General features: G+C 45.4%; 1 protein-coding gene and 1 pseudogene across 3 annotated transcripts in view; both read left to right on the top strand.

Annotated features, from left to right (window-relative positions):
* Positions 1 to 12252, top strand: part of SAP30BP (SAP30 binding protein) — a 323666-nt gene that overhangs the window by 178038 nt on the left and 133376 nt on the right. The window lies entirely within an intron of this gene.
* On the top strand, positions 6878 to 8733 carry LOC147702109 (small ribosomal subunit protein eS10 pseudogene; annotated as a pseudogene). Its single transcript, XR_015297214.1, has one exon. The product of XR_015297214.1 is annotated as a small ribosomal subunit protein eS10 pseudogene (transcript).

Raw genomic sequence — 12252 nt, 5'->3', positions numbered from 1 at the left:
TGCTCCTTCGGATGCAACTGCATAATCATCAAGATCCTGATCATCCAGAAACATGACCTCATCATTCTGTCAACCTGTGCGTCGAAGGTCAATGAGTTGTCAAATAACACACACAGGTATTTATACGCCGCCACTGGGATATGTGGGTTGTTACAAATAGCAGGCCATCGCTATCAGTCCAAATTGAGTTGTCCCCTCCAAACACCACAATCTCTGGTTCCTCTCCATTCATTTTTAGCCAGTTATACCTCATCCACCTGCTAGTCTCCTGTATACATGTCCTAAACTTGTTCGCTACCCCTTCCCAGTCATTGGAGGTGGAAATAATGATCTGGGTGCCGTCTGCCTAGGACGATACCTGGAAACAGAACGACCATACCAATTCCACCTATGGAGCCATGTACACAAGTTGAATAGGATGAGGCTTAGCGACCACCCTTTTGGAACTCCACAGGGAAGCTATAAGAGAGCTGATCTAAAGTCACCACAACTAACTGTGCACATTCTGTTACACAGGAAGAACCACTTGAATCAATCCGACCTGCCGCAACCTTTGCACCAACAGTTGGTGGAGATATTATGTCAAAGGCTGCTAACCGGTCTAGCAAAACCAGGACTGGCTCACCTCTCTGATCAACTTGCTTACAGATAACACCCGTAGTGGCAATATGCATTGATTCAGTGCTGTTTCTTCCTGAACCCATTCTGCGAAGGGTCCAGGATTTCATGTTCAAAGAGGTATTTAGCAAGTTACTGGTTTTATTTACTTCTCTAAGCTCTTCACCAGAGAAGGCAGCAAAGAGATCAGATGCAAAATGTTCAAGTCTATGGGGTTGCCATCAGATTTCTTAAGTGTGATGACAACTGCCTTCCTCCATACCTGTGGGTACCTCCCAGTCTCCATGACCTTAGAATAGATCTTCTCCATAGCCTCAGCCATCAGATTCAGAACAAACTGCAGGACAAGATACAAGATCATCCGTAAGGACCGCATCAAGAATACAGGAGGAGGCATCGCCATCGTCCACAAGAATTCCATTCACATCTCAACCAGCTCAGATGACAACCTTGCCAGCGCCGAGCATCTCCACTTCCAGATTCACACCGACCCCAAAACCACACTTAGAGGCACCCTTCTCTACCGGCCCCCGGGCCCCCGAGCGCAATTCAATGACGATATCACTGACTTCATCACCCCACACGCCCTCCCCTCCGAGAACTACATCCTATTGGGAGACCTCAATTTTCACCTGGAAAAGAGCAATGACAACAGCGCCACCACCCTTCTGGACAACCTCGCAAACCTCGGACTTAAACAACTTGTCACTTCCCCCACCCACATTGCAGGTCACACACTCGACCCTATCTTCACCTCCAGCAAATACGTCTCCTTCAGCCACACCACAGCTCTCCATTGGACGGACCACAGCTGCGTTCACTTTCTCTATAATAAGCCCACAATCCACTACCACTCTCAACCCATCCTGCGTAGAAATTGGAACAAACTCACCATCGACCAGATCTCTTCATCGCTCCTCCAAATCCCTCCTGTCCACTCCTCAAACCCCGATCAAGCAGCCATTAACTTCACCCAATGGCTATCCAATAGCGCCGACATCCTAGCACTGTTGAAAAAACATCAAAACAAACTAAGCAGCAAGAAGGCCTCCTGGTTCAACGATGATCTTAAGAAATCCAAGAAACTCTGTCGCTCCCTCGAGAAAGCTTGGAAAAAAGACCCAAACTCCAACACCAGAGACGCCTTCAAAAACGCCACCCGCATACACCACCAACTAATCCGATCTGCCAAGAAAGCCGCCTTCAAAGACCGACTTGATAACAACGCCCACAATAGCAAGGAATTATTCAACATCGTCAAAGAATTCACCAACCCATCAGCCAACTCCAACGACATCACCCCCTCTCAAGCCCTCTGCAACTCCCTAGCCTCCTTTTTCCACAACAAAATTGCAGACATCCACAACAGCTTCGACAACCAACCCGAAGACCTACCCACCCAACCTCCTGCAGGACCTCCTCCCCCCTCGAACATCCTCAACGACTGGAACCCAATCTCCACTGAAGACACCATCCTCCTGATGAACTCCATCCACTCAGGATCCCCAACTGACCCATGCCCTCACCACATCTTCAACAAAGCAGACTCCATCATAGCACCACACCTCCGAGACGTCATCAATTGCTCCCTCAACTCCGCCACCTTCCCGGAAAGCTGGAAACACGCAGAACTCAGCGCCCTTCTGAAGAAACCCACAGCTGACCCCACCGAACTCAAAAACTACCGCCCCATCTCGCTCCTTCCTTTCCCGGCCAAAGTCATCGAGAAAGCTGTCAACAACCAGCTTGCCGCCTTTCTCGAAAGCAACAAATCCCTCGACCCATCACAGTCCGGATTCCGAGCCAAACACAGTACTGAGACCGCACTCATCGCAGCAACAGATGACATTCGAACCCTACTGGATAATGGAGAAACAGTCGCCCTCATCCTTCTTGACCTCTCCGCAGCCTTCGACACAGTCTGCCATAGCACCCTATTACAGCGCCTCAGTGACATCGGAATCCAAGGAAAAGCTCTGGAATGGATCACCTCTTTCCTCACCGGAAGAACTCAGAGGGTCCGACTCCCTCCATTCAAATCAGAGGCCTCTGAAGTCATCTGCGGCGTGCCGCAAGGATCATCACTCAGCCCCACCCTCTTCAACGTATACATGAGCCCCCTCGCAGCCATCGTTCGCCAACACAATCTCAACATCATCTCCTACGCTGACGACACCCAACTGATCCTCTCACTCACCAAGAACCCCAACACCGCCAAAAACAACTTACACGAAGGAATGAAAGAAGTAGCCGAGTGGATGAAGCACAGCCGTCTAAAACTGAACTCAGACAAAACAGAAGTCCTAATCTTAGGCACATCCCCCTCCGCCTGGGACGACTCTTGGTGGCCAGAGGCCCTTGGAAAAGCTCCCACCCCGACGGACCACGCACGAAACCTGGGCGTCATCCTGGACTCCTCACTCTCAATGACCAGACAAGTCAACTAAGTCTCCTCATCCTGCTTCAACATTCTTCGCATGCTCAAAAAAACTTTTCGCTGGATCCCCACCGAAACTAGAAAAACGGTCACTCACGCACTTGTCACGAGTCGCCTGGACTACGGAAACACCCTATACGCCGGTACCACCGCAAAACTCCAGAAAAAACTCCAACACATCCGGAACGCCTCAGCCAGGCTCATACTTGATATCCCGCGTAAAGAACACATCTCTGATCACCTGAAAAACCTCCACTGGCTCCCCGTAAATAAGAGAATTACCTTCCGCCTATTAACCCACGCACACAAAGCACTGTACGAACTGGGACCCGAATGCCTCAACACACGCCTGTCCTTCTACACCCCATCCCGTAATCTACGATCCTCCAACCAAGCGTTGGCCACTGTTCCCCGCATCAACAAAGCCACCATGGGAGGTAGATCCTTCTCCTACCTGGCAGCCAAGACCTGGAACTCTCTCCCCACTCACCTTCGGCTTACTCAGCCACCTAGCATTCAGAAAGCAACTTAAAACTTGGATATTCGACAAGTAATTTCCCCCCCGCCTTCCTCAAGCGCCTTGAGACCCTATGGGTATGTAGCGCGCTATATAAATTCCTGACTTGACTTGACTTGACTCTAGGTAGACTCGGATCGTCCGAAGAACCCGAGGTAGTATCAGCTAACAAGGACTTAATGTTAGACGCAGTCAACGGGGAGAATTTGGTTAAGCAAATGGGGGTGAGATGATCGAAGTCTGTCACATCATGGAGAGACTGACTTACTGAGCCACTAAGCCCCTCGGAGGGTACTGGAAAATCTGACTGGATCTTCAAAATTTTCTCTTTGAAAAGCTCCACTACCTTATTACAAAATGTTTGGGAGTTCTCCACCTCCTGCGCCATCGACAGTGACATAAGGGTGTGTACTGTATTAAAGAGTTCTTTTGGGGCATTAATGGCTGACGTTATCCTTTTGGTGAAATAAGCTAATTTGGTTTCTTTCATCACCCTTTTATATTTGAGTGTTTTATGTTCGGTTTCCTCCTCCTGCACAGCGGCCAGTTTCAAATTTTGCTCCTGCTGCCTACACTGCCTTTGGAGCTCCTCGAGATGTTCTGAAAACCAAGAGACAGATGGTTTCTTCCCACCCTTCGAGATAACTCTCCTCAGGGGTGCATCCTCTTCTAAAGCCAATCTTACCCTATTATTGACATTTTCAGCAGCAAATCTGGACCCCAAAGGATCTTCTCCTTAAATTTCTCTGTGGGCAAATTCTCTCAAAGTTTTTTCTCCAGTTTCTAGTATACTTGGTGATACTCTGCGTGGAATCAGCTACACGTCTTGTTCTTAGCTTGTCACATTTGCTGTGCATTCAAAGACACAGGTCTAATGTCAGGGTATGTCTTCCAGAGGGCGCTTGGTGTTCACTTTTCTTTCTCTGACTTCAAAGTGAGAATATTTGTGTCAATCTTGCTTTGAAACAAAAGGCTGTTTTCTAGCGCACAACAAAAATGAACTGGGCTAATTTTTAAGAATATATCAGAATTAGGAAAGTACAAATTAAGTTTATTTTTGTGTAATTCTGCAGTGTGGCGGGAAATATTTAAATGCGCTCAATACGCTAGGTGATGGCATTTCCATACATTATCATTTGTTCACAGTAAAAGTGTATGTCTGCGCAAATGTAATATTTATTTCAATAGAAAATGTGTTATCTGTAACGGCAGTGCGCTACCATGCCATGCATACTCCACGCCATGCATACTCCACACCATGCATACTCCACAGTACGCAACTCCCCGCGACACCATTCCACTCTACAACATTCTACTCCACTCTGTGCCCCTCCACTCTAAGCCACTCCACTCTAAGCCACTCAATGGCATGCCACTCCATTCTACGACGCTATGCGACACTCCACTCTGACATGCTTCTCCACTCTAAACCACTCTACAATGCATCTTGCCACTCCACGCCACTCTACACTTTGTCCCTCCACTCTTCGGCCCTTTACTCCACTCTACCCCAGTCTATCCAATGTAATCCACTAGAAACTACCCCACTCCAATCTACCCCACTCCAATCTAGTTTACCTCGGTCTACCCCAATCTGCCCCACTCCACTTCATTAGTATCTACCTCATTCCCATGTACCCCACTCCAGTCTATCCCAATCTACGCCACTCCAATCCACTCCAGCCTAACCCACTCCACCCCAATCTACTTGACTCCAGTCCACACACTCCTCTCCAATCTACCCCACTCCACCCCAATCTACCCCAGCCCACCCCAAACTACCTCAGTCCACCCCACTCCAATCTACCTCAGTTCACCCCACTCCAATCTATCCCACTCCAGTCTACCCCACTCCATTCTACCCCACTGCAATCCGTCTAATCTACTGCGCTCTATCCTAATCGACTTCACTCTATTCCAATATACCCCACTGCACCTCACCCCAATCTAACCCACCCCACTCCATTCAAGTCAACCCCACTACAGCCTACCCCACTCCTTTCCAGCCTACCCCACACCACTCCAATCTATCGCAGTCCACCCAATTCTTCACTGACCTACTCCACTCCAGTCTACCCTACTGACTTCTCCCGACTCTACCCCACTCCACACTAATCTACACTAATCTACACCAATCTACCCGTCTCTACACTAATCTACTATGCTCCACTCTACCACAGTCTACCCCAACCCCACAAACTTTTAGACATGTTAAACAGCAGCCACACCGATTCCCAGCATGGCTAATACACATTGTCAAAGCCAAAAGCTCTCACATAGGTGACATATTGGCTTTGCAAATGCTTTTCATTTGTGCAGATCGCTGTTGTATCATTGGGCCCTGTTCTGCTACGGTCGTCGTGCTGAAAATAAAGTAAGCATCGAACCTCTTCAGCCAAAAAATATCAAGCATTGGTAAAGCTATTAGATCTTTTTTAAAGTTTTTTTTTTTTTTAGTACTTGTAGCTTTGTCAATTGCTTTTGGCAGTGCTGTACAATGTCAGGATATTGTGCAGCAGTTAAAAAAAATATAATAATAAAGAAAAAAATAAACCCACCATAGCGGTTGGGTCATTTCACTGACATGCGAGTGTCAAGATGCATACCCGTTTCATTTTCGCTAATTTTATTTACTGATCCACAATGGCGGATGCTACTTTGATCAGTTGAAGAGAGAATGAACGGCCCAGAGATCCTGATTCTGCATATGAATCCCTGATGTTGACAGAGGAACTTTAACTCAAGGTTCTGGACCTTTACAGCCTTAAGTAAGCAGTTGAGGGAAGGTTTGTGAGCAGGTGTTCCTCCTTTCCAGTGAGGTATAAGTTGTTTAGAGGATAATTTCTTGTTCAAGTAACACTCATAAGTCCTCAATAACTTGAGTGAGAGTAGTTATTTTTATTCACCGTTTTGTTTATCCATTTCACAAATTTTTTATTTCTCATTTAACAAATGTTTATAAAAAGTGAACAGCCGACACGTGTTTCGCCCTATATGACTAATCGAGCTAGGCTTTCTCAAGGCTAGTTATTGCATTCTCACATCATAGTAACAACGATGAGTCCGTACAAATTCAAATTAGTGGCAAGCCATAGTGTTATAAAATCCAATATTTGACGGTCAAGAGACCAGTCGTCACACGTCAAGTCCTGGGATAATTCCTTGATCAAGGAAGTATCCCAGGACTTGACGTGTGACAAAATGGTGAATAAAAAGGACTTTTGAGTGTTACTTGAACAAGGAATTATCCTCTTAACAACTTATGCCTTTCCTTTTCGTCTCGAGGCCTACAAGCAGCCGCAGAGATGTTGATGCCTAAGAAGAACCGAATCTCAATCTACGAGTTCCTGTTCAAAGAGGGAGTGATGTCCATATGCCCAAGCATCCGGAGCTGGCTGACAAGAATGTTCCCAACCTACATGTCATGGAAGATGCAGTCTCTAAAATCACGTGGTTACGTGAAGGAGCAGTTTGCCTGGGGGCATTTCTACTGGTGTCTGACCAATGAGGGCATCCAGTACCTAAGAGACTTCCTGCATCTGCCCCCTGAAATTGTACCAGCTACCCTGCGCAGAAGCCGCCCAGAGATTGGCAGATCAAGGCCCAAAGGTCCTGAAGGTGAGCGCCCTGCTCGTCTCAACCGTGTTAAGGCTGAGAGAGACACTAACAGACACACTACTGCTCCTCCTGGTGCTAATAAAAAGGCAGAGGCTGGTGCTGGAGCTGCTACAGAGTTCCAGTTTCGCGGTGGATTTGGTCGTGGCCAGCCTACTCAATAAATTCTCTTTCGGATTTGTGTAAACGTATACCTCACTGGAAAGGAGGAGCACCTGCTCACAAACCTTCCCTCAGCTACTATGATCAGTAAATAAAAATGTTTATGGAGATAGTGTCAGTTAAAAAAGGACTTCAAGTGTTTGGAAGGTTTGGGGTAACTGATATGTGCATGGAGGGTAGGAAGGAGATAAGCGAAAGGGGGAGAGAACACTAGAGAAGCACACAGGCTGCAGAGAGAAACTTGGAGGTTGGTTGGGAGGAGAGAAGCACATGGGCAGCTCAGAGCAGTGCAGGTGGAAGAGAAGTACATAGATCAGTTCAAGACAGAATTGAGAGAGGAGCTGAAACACGTATGCACTGGAGGGTTGCATAAGCAAAAAGAAATGAGCATGCAGAGGGGATGGGTGGACGAAACCACATGGTTGAGATAGCACACGAGGGAGACAGCTGGAAATCCGATGCACATGCACATGCACTAATGGAGTGAAAAAAAAGAAAGCAGTAGTTCCCTAAAAGTGAGTAGTGGAAGATGGACAAGGCATGCCTGAAGAAAGCAAATGAGATTGACAAAAAAGCTAAGCAATGGGGGGGCCTTAAGCCTATTGTAAATTAATGATAAACTGAAAATAGATCTTTTCTTTTTTTATTTCAAAGATTTTTATTGAGACATTTTATAATACAGTACAGTGGTAATGCAAGGGCGATACCGGTATAATAGTTGGTGCCTTCGTGGTTACATTAGGCGTACGTCTGGGTAGGCTGGTCTTGGTGGTTAGGAGTTTCGGTAGGCCCCAAGGGAGAAAAGGAAAAGAGTGGAGAGAAAGGGGGAGAGAGAGGGTTAGGAGGTGGGGGACACGAAAATAGATCTTTTCTAACCAGAAAGCTTGTGCTCTAGTTGGCTGGAGCTAAAAATCGATTTGAACCTCTCACCACGCATGTAAACAGTAAAAGAAACAGTTGTGTCTAATGGCTTTCATCACACGCCAGTACTTAAAATAAAATGACAAAATTAACACAGTAATAGGATACTGTTTATTGCAGACAGACATCCTATCTTTGCATTTAGGTATGAAGACAAATCGACTTGAAAATGTATCAAAAGCTTTTGGAGCGCCAGAGCTACACCATAAAACATTCCGGCCCTTCTCTGACTTAATTAGCTCTGAATTGGGAATTCTTGAGCTGTTGCTCATGTAATAACAATCCCAGTAGGTTAGGGCGTAACTGGAAGGGCACCTTTAGTCACTGGTGAGCATTGGCACTCAAACCAGGGTCCATGCACTCTTGTCTCCCAACCATGCACTCTGATACAAATCATGCAGTCATGCATCCATTAATCCACTCACTGGCTTATTCCATCCTCAATGAAACACAAACTGTACAAGCACATAAAATAGAAATTAAAACAATTAAAAAGAAAGAAATATGCTACAAACTAACTGTGGCTGAAATAGGCTTGCAATATAAAATGAAATTAGACATAGGAAGGGATGCCATCTTGCACTATTTTTGCATTTAGTATATCGTTATTGTGGAATAAAAAAATTGCATCCCCATTTAGAAACCACGTGTTTGGCACCTTGGAAGGTAAAACAATAATCCATCATGCAAATACCATTGCAAGATGGCCACTCAAGAAGCATGTCATTGGGAGGCCAGGATGCATTTTTTTCTGTTTAAATTCAGCTACCATTCCAATCACACGCTGACCTAGTCATTATTATTAATATCAGTGCTTTCTGTAACTCGTTGAAATCTTCTGCACCCATGCATCAGACCTCTATTAAACAAAGTGAAGAAAACATTAGAGCCTGGCTGCCAGTAACTCCTTTGCCCCTTTGAGGAAAGTTAAAATGGCCAGGTGCCATGATGCCCAGAGGTGGTTCTCTGATGATTTGAAAGCCCAAAAACTAGCTCTACGTCGGGCTGAACGTACTTGGATACGGAATTACAGCCCCTATAAAAAGGACATCTTTCAAGCTGCACTTAACAATATAAAAAATCCATTCTACAAACTAAAGCTGCTTATTTCTTGAACAAGATTAAGAAATTCTAGAAATAAATCTAAAGATATGTTTGTGATTGTGAATGAGCTGTCCATCCAGGTAGAATCACTGGTAAATTATCCCCCACCCAGGCACGGTGTAATTCCCTGAATACTTTTTTCATCGATTTAAAATCCGTACTATCAAAGCTAGTATTCTGGATAACCCATCCTCTGATGAACAGCATGTTACTTCCAGGAATCCTTACTCGTTACATCTGTTCCCAGCGATTAGCAAAGAATCCCTCCCGGACCTGTGAACTAAAGTAAAATCAGGCTCCCCAGCTAACAGTTGCCCCACCATATTTTGAGAGAAATCTTCCTAGCATGTCCTGAGCCAGCCATATATCTATAAATGACTCACTTGGTCCTCAGATTCTAGAAGGAAGCTGTGATAGTCCTACCAATTAAGAAAACTGATGCTGATGTTTTGGTCCCCTCAGACTACCGCCCCTTCTCACTGCTTCCTTACCTGGCTAAAGTGCTAGAAGCCCATGTGGTCAACTGCTTTTGCTCCTTCATGGAACAATCACACTTTTTTACATCCCCACCAAGTAGCCTTTCGTCCCTCCCATTCTACTGGGGTGGTAATCCTGAGTGTATTGAATGAAATAAAGAAAGAGGCTGGGGTTCAGGGAGCTGCCCGTCAATGGCTGATGTCCTTTTTAGACGATCGTGACAATCAGTCCATCTTTCCCAATACACGGCTCCAAGAGTTAAATTAACCTGTGGGGTCCAGCAAAGTTCCTCCCTCTCCCCACACCTGTTTAATTTGTATCTCCTTCCCCTTATCCAGTCCTTGGAGGAAGGCAAGGTGCGAACCTTGAATTATGCAGATGATCTGCAACTGATTTTCACCACTGATAATACCCCTGCCTCTATCCTGAAATTTCAGACCACTATGTTATACATCCGCAACTATGAATAACAACCATTTAAAATGAAATTTCAATAAAACAGAACTGATCCTAACCGGTAGCTCTCGAAACCCCTGACCTCGAATTTTTTGGCAAGCAAAGTTGAAGGGCCCCCCACCTCCTTCGTCCTCTGCCAAGAGCCTCGTGTCCCAATCAATAGGGACCCCTAGATGAAAACCCAGATTGGAACAGTAGTCTCTACCTGCTTTTTCCAACTCTGCAAGATCAGGAAAATCAGTAGATTCCTTACAATGAAGCGGTTATCCAAGTTATTCTATCACGGGTTATCTCACATTTTGACTATGCAAACTCTACCTACTTTGACCTTCCAGGGTACTTAATGAGAAGACTGCAGTGAGTGCAAATTCAGGCAGCGAGACTTATTTATCACCAGCCAAGATGGCACCATGTCACTCCCCTCATGAGGAAACTACATTGGCTTCCAGTAACCCAATGCTGTGCATATAAGGTCGGATGCCTGATATTTAAATCACTCCGTGGCACATGCCCGTAATTTCTTTCCACTCTCATCCAGGGAATGTCACTGTCCGGGCACTTAGTTCCTCCCACTGGTCCCTGTTAGCCCACCTTCAAACGAAAATGAACTGGTGGATCCCGGTTTGCGGTACTGGTCCCCTACTTTTGGAACAAACTCCCTTCCAACATCAGATCTTCTACATGCTACTCTTATTTTAAGAGAGAATTAAAAACATGGCTGTTCTCTCAGGCACACTAAGGAACGATTTTATGAGCAGCTGATCACCTCTCTATAAGCTCCATGAAACCATATGGTGTATGTGCGCTTTACAAATTCTCTTAACATAACACCTTGCTGACTTTCGCCTACATTTACACTACATAAATATCACATTTTTGCACACATACACATAATGGTGTTGTGAATAGCAGATCCTATTTGTACTGCTCAACGTTGACTAACATAATTTGCATAATTCTAAACATGGCATCATTTTAGAATGGTAAAGCAGTAATCAACTATAGACCGTACAATCCCAAATATATAACCGATTTAGAAGCAGTGGCTATGTGGCATGTGCCACAATGCATATGAAATTAATGGTAAGTGAACTGCCCTGTAGAACTGTCTGGGGAGCTGCAAGAAAAGGGAAAGGAAAGAAATGAATGGAAACCTATAAGAGGAGTAAATGGAAAGCCAGAATAATATGCCCCCAGCGCTTGCATTGAAGTGCACTCATTCGTCAGTTGTGCACATTTGTTCAGGCATAATTTGGGCCTACTGTGGGCAAAAAATTTGCTGAAGTGGGATACTCCATGCTGTATGCATTCATAAAAGAAGTCAAACGCCTATTGTGATTCAAGCAGACCCATGGCAGAAGAACAGTGGTCCAAATCCCCTATATGTATTCATGCACAGTAAATAATACCTTGGAATCTTGGCCTCCCATCACGACAGACTCTCTGAAGGCCATCCTTAAGACCATCAAATCAGTCTCTCCCCGTGATCCTCTTCTCATCAAAATATTAAAACAACTGGATGCCCCTTCTCTTGAAGTCATAGTGAATACGTTAAATTCCTCCTTGAAATTCTCTACTGTTCCCTCGCTCTGGAAACATGCCATGATAAGCCCACTACTGAAGAAGCCTACAGCAAACCCCAAAATATTGTCAAACTATCGACCTATATCCCTGCTCCCTGTCTTTTCGAAGCTGCTGGAAAGGCACATTCACTCGGTCCTAACCCTCTTCTCTGAAGAAACTCCCTCCTCATCCATCTCAATCTGGATTCAGAGCCGGTTTCTCCACAGAAACTGCCCTGCTAGGAGTCACCGAAACCATCCGCAAACTCCTTGATGATGGTAAAACGGTTGCTCTCATTCTTTTAGACTTGAGGCGGCCTTTGACACCATATCACATGAAATACTCTTAACTACGTTAAGTAAATATGGAATCTGTGGCATGG

The sequence above is a fragment of the Lissotriton vulgaris genome, chromosome 7, assembly GCF_964263255.1.
Source record: "Lissotriton vulgaris chromosome 7, aLisVul1.2, whole genome shotgun sequence".
In the NCBI taxonomy this organism is placed as follows: Eukaryota; Metazoa; Chordata; class Amphibia; order Caudata; family Salamandridae; genus Lissotriton; species Lissotriton vulgaris.
Note: the sequence above shows the minus strand (reverse complement) of the source record. Positions and strands in the feature narration are given on the sequence as shown.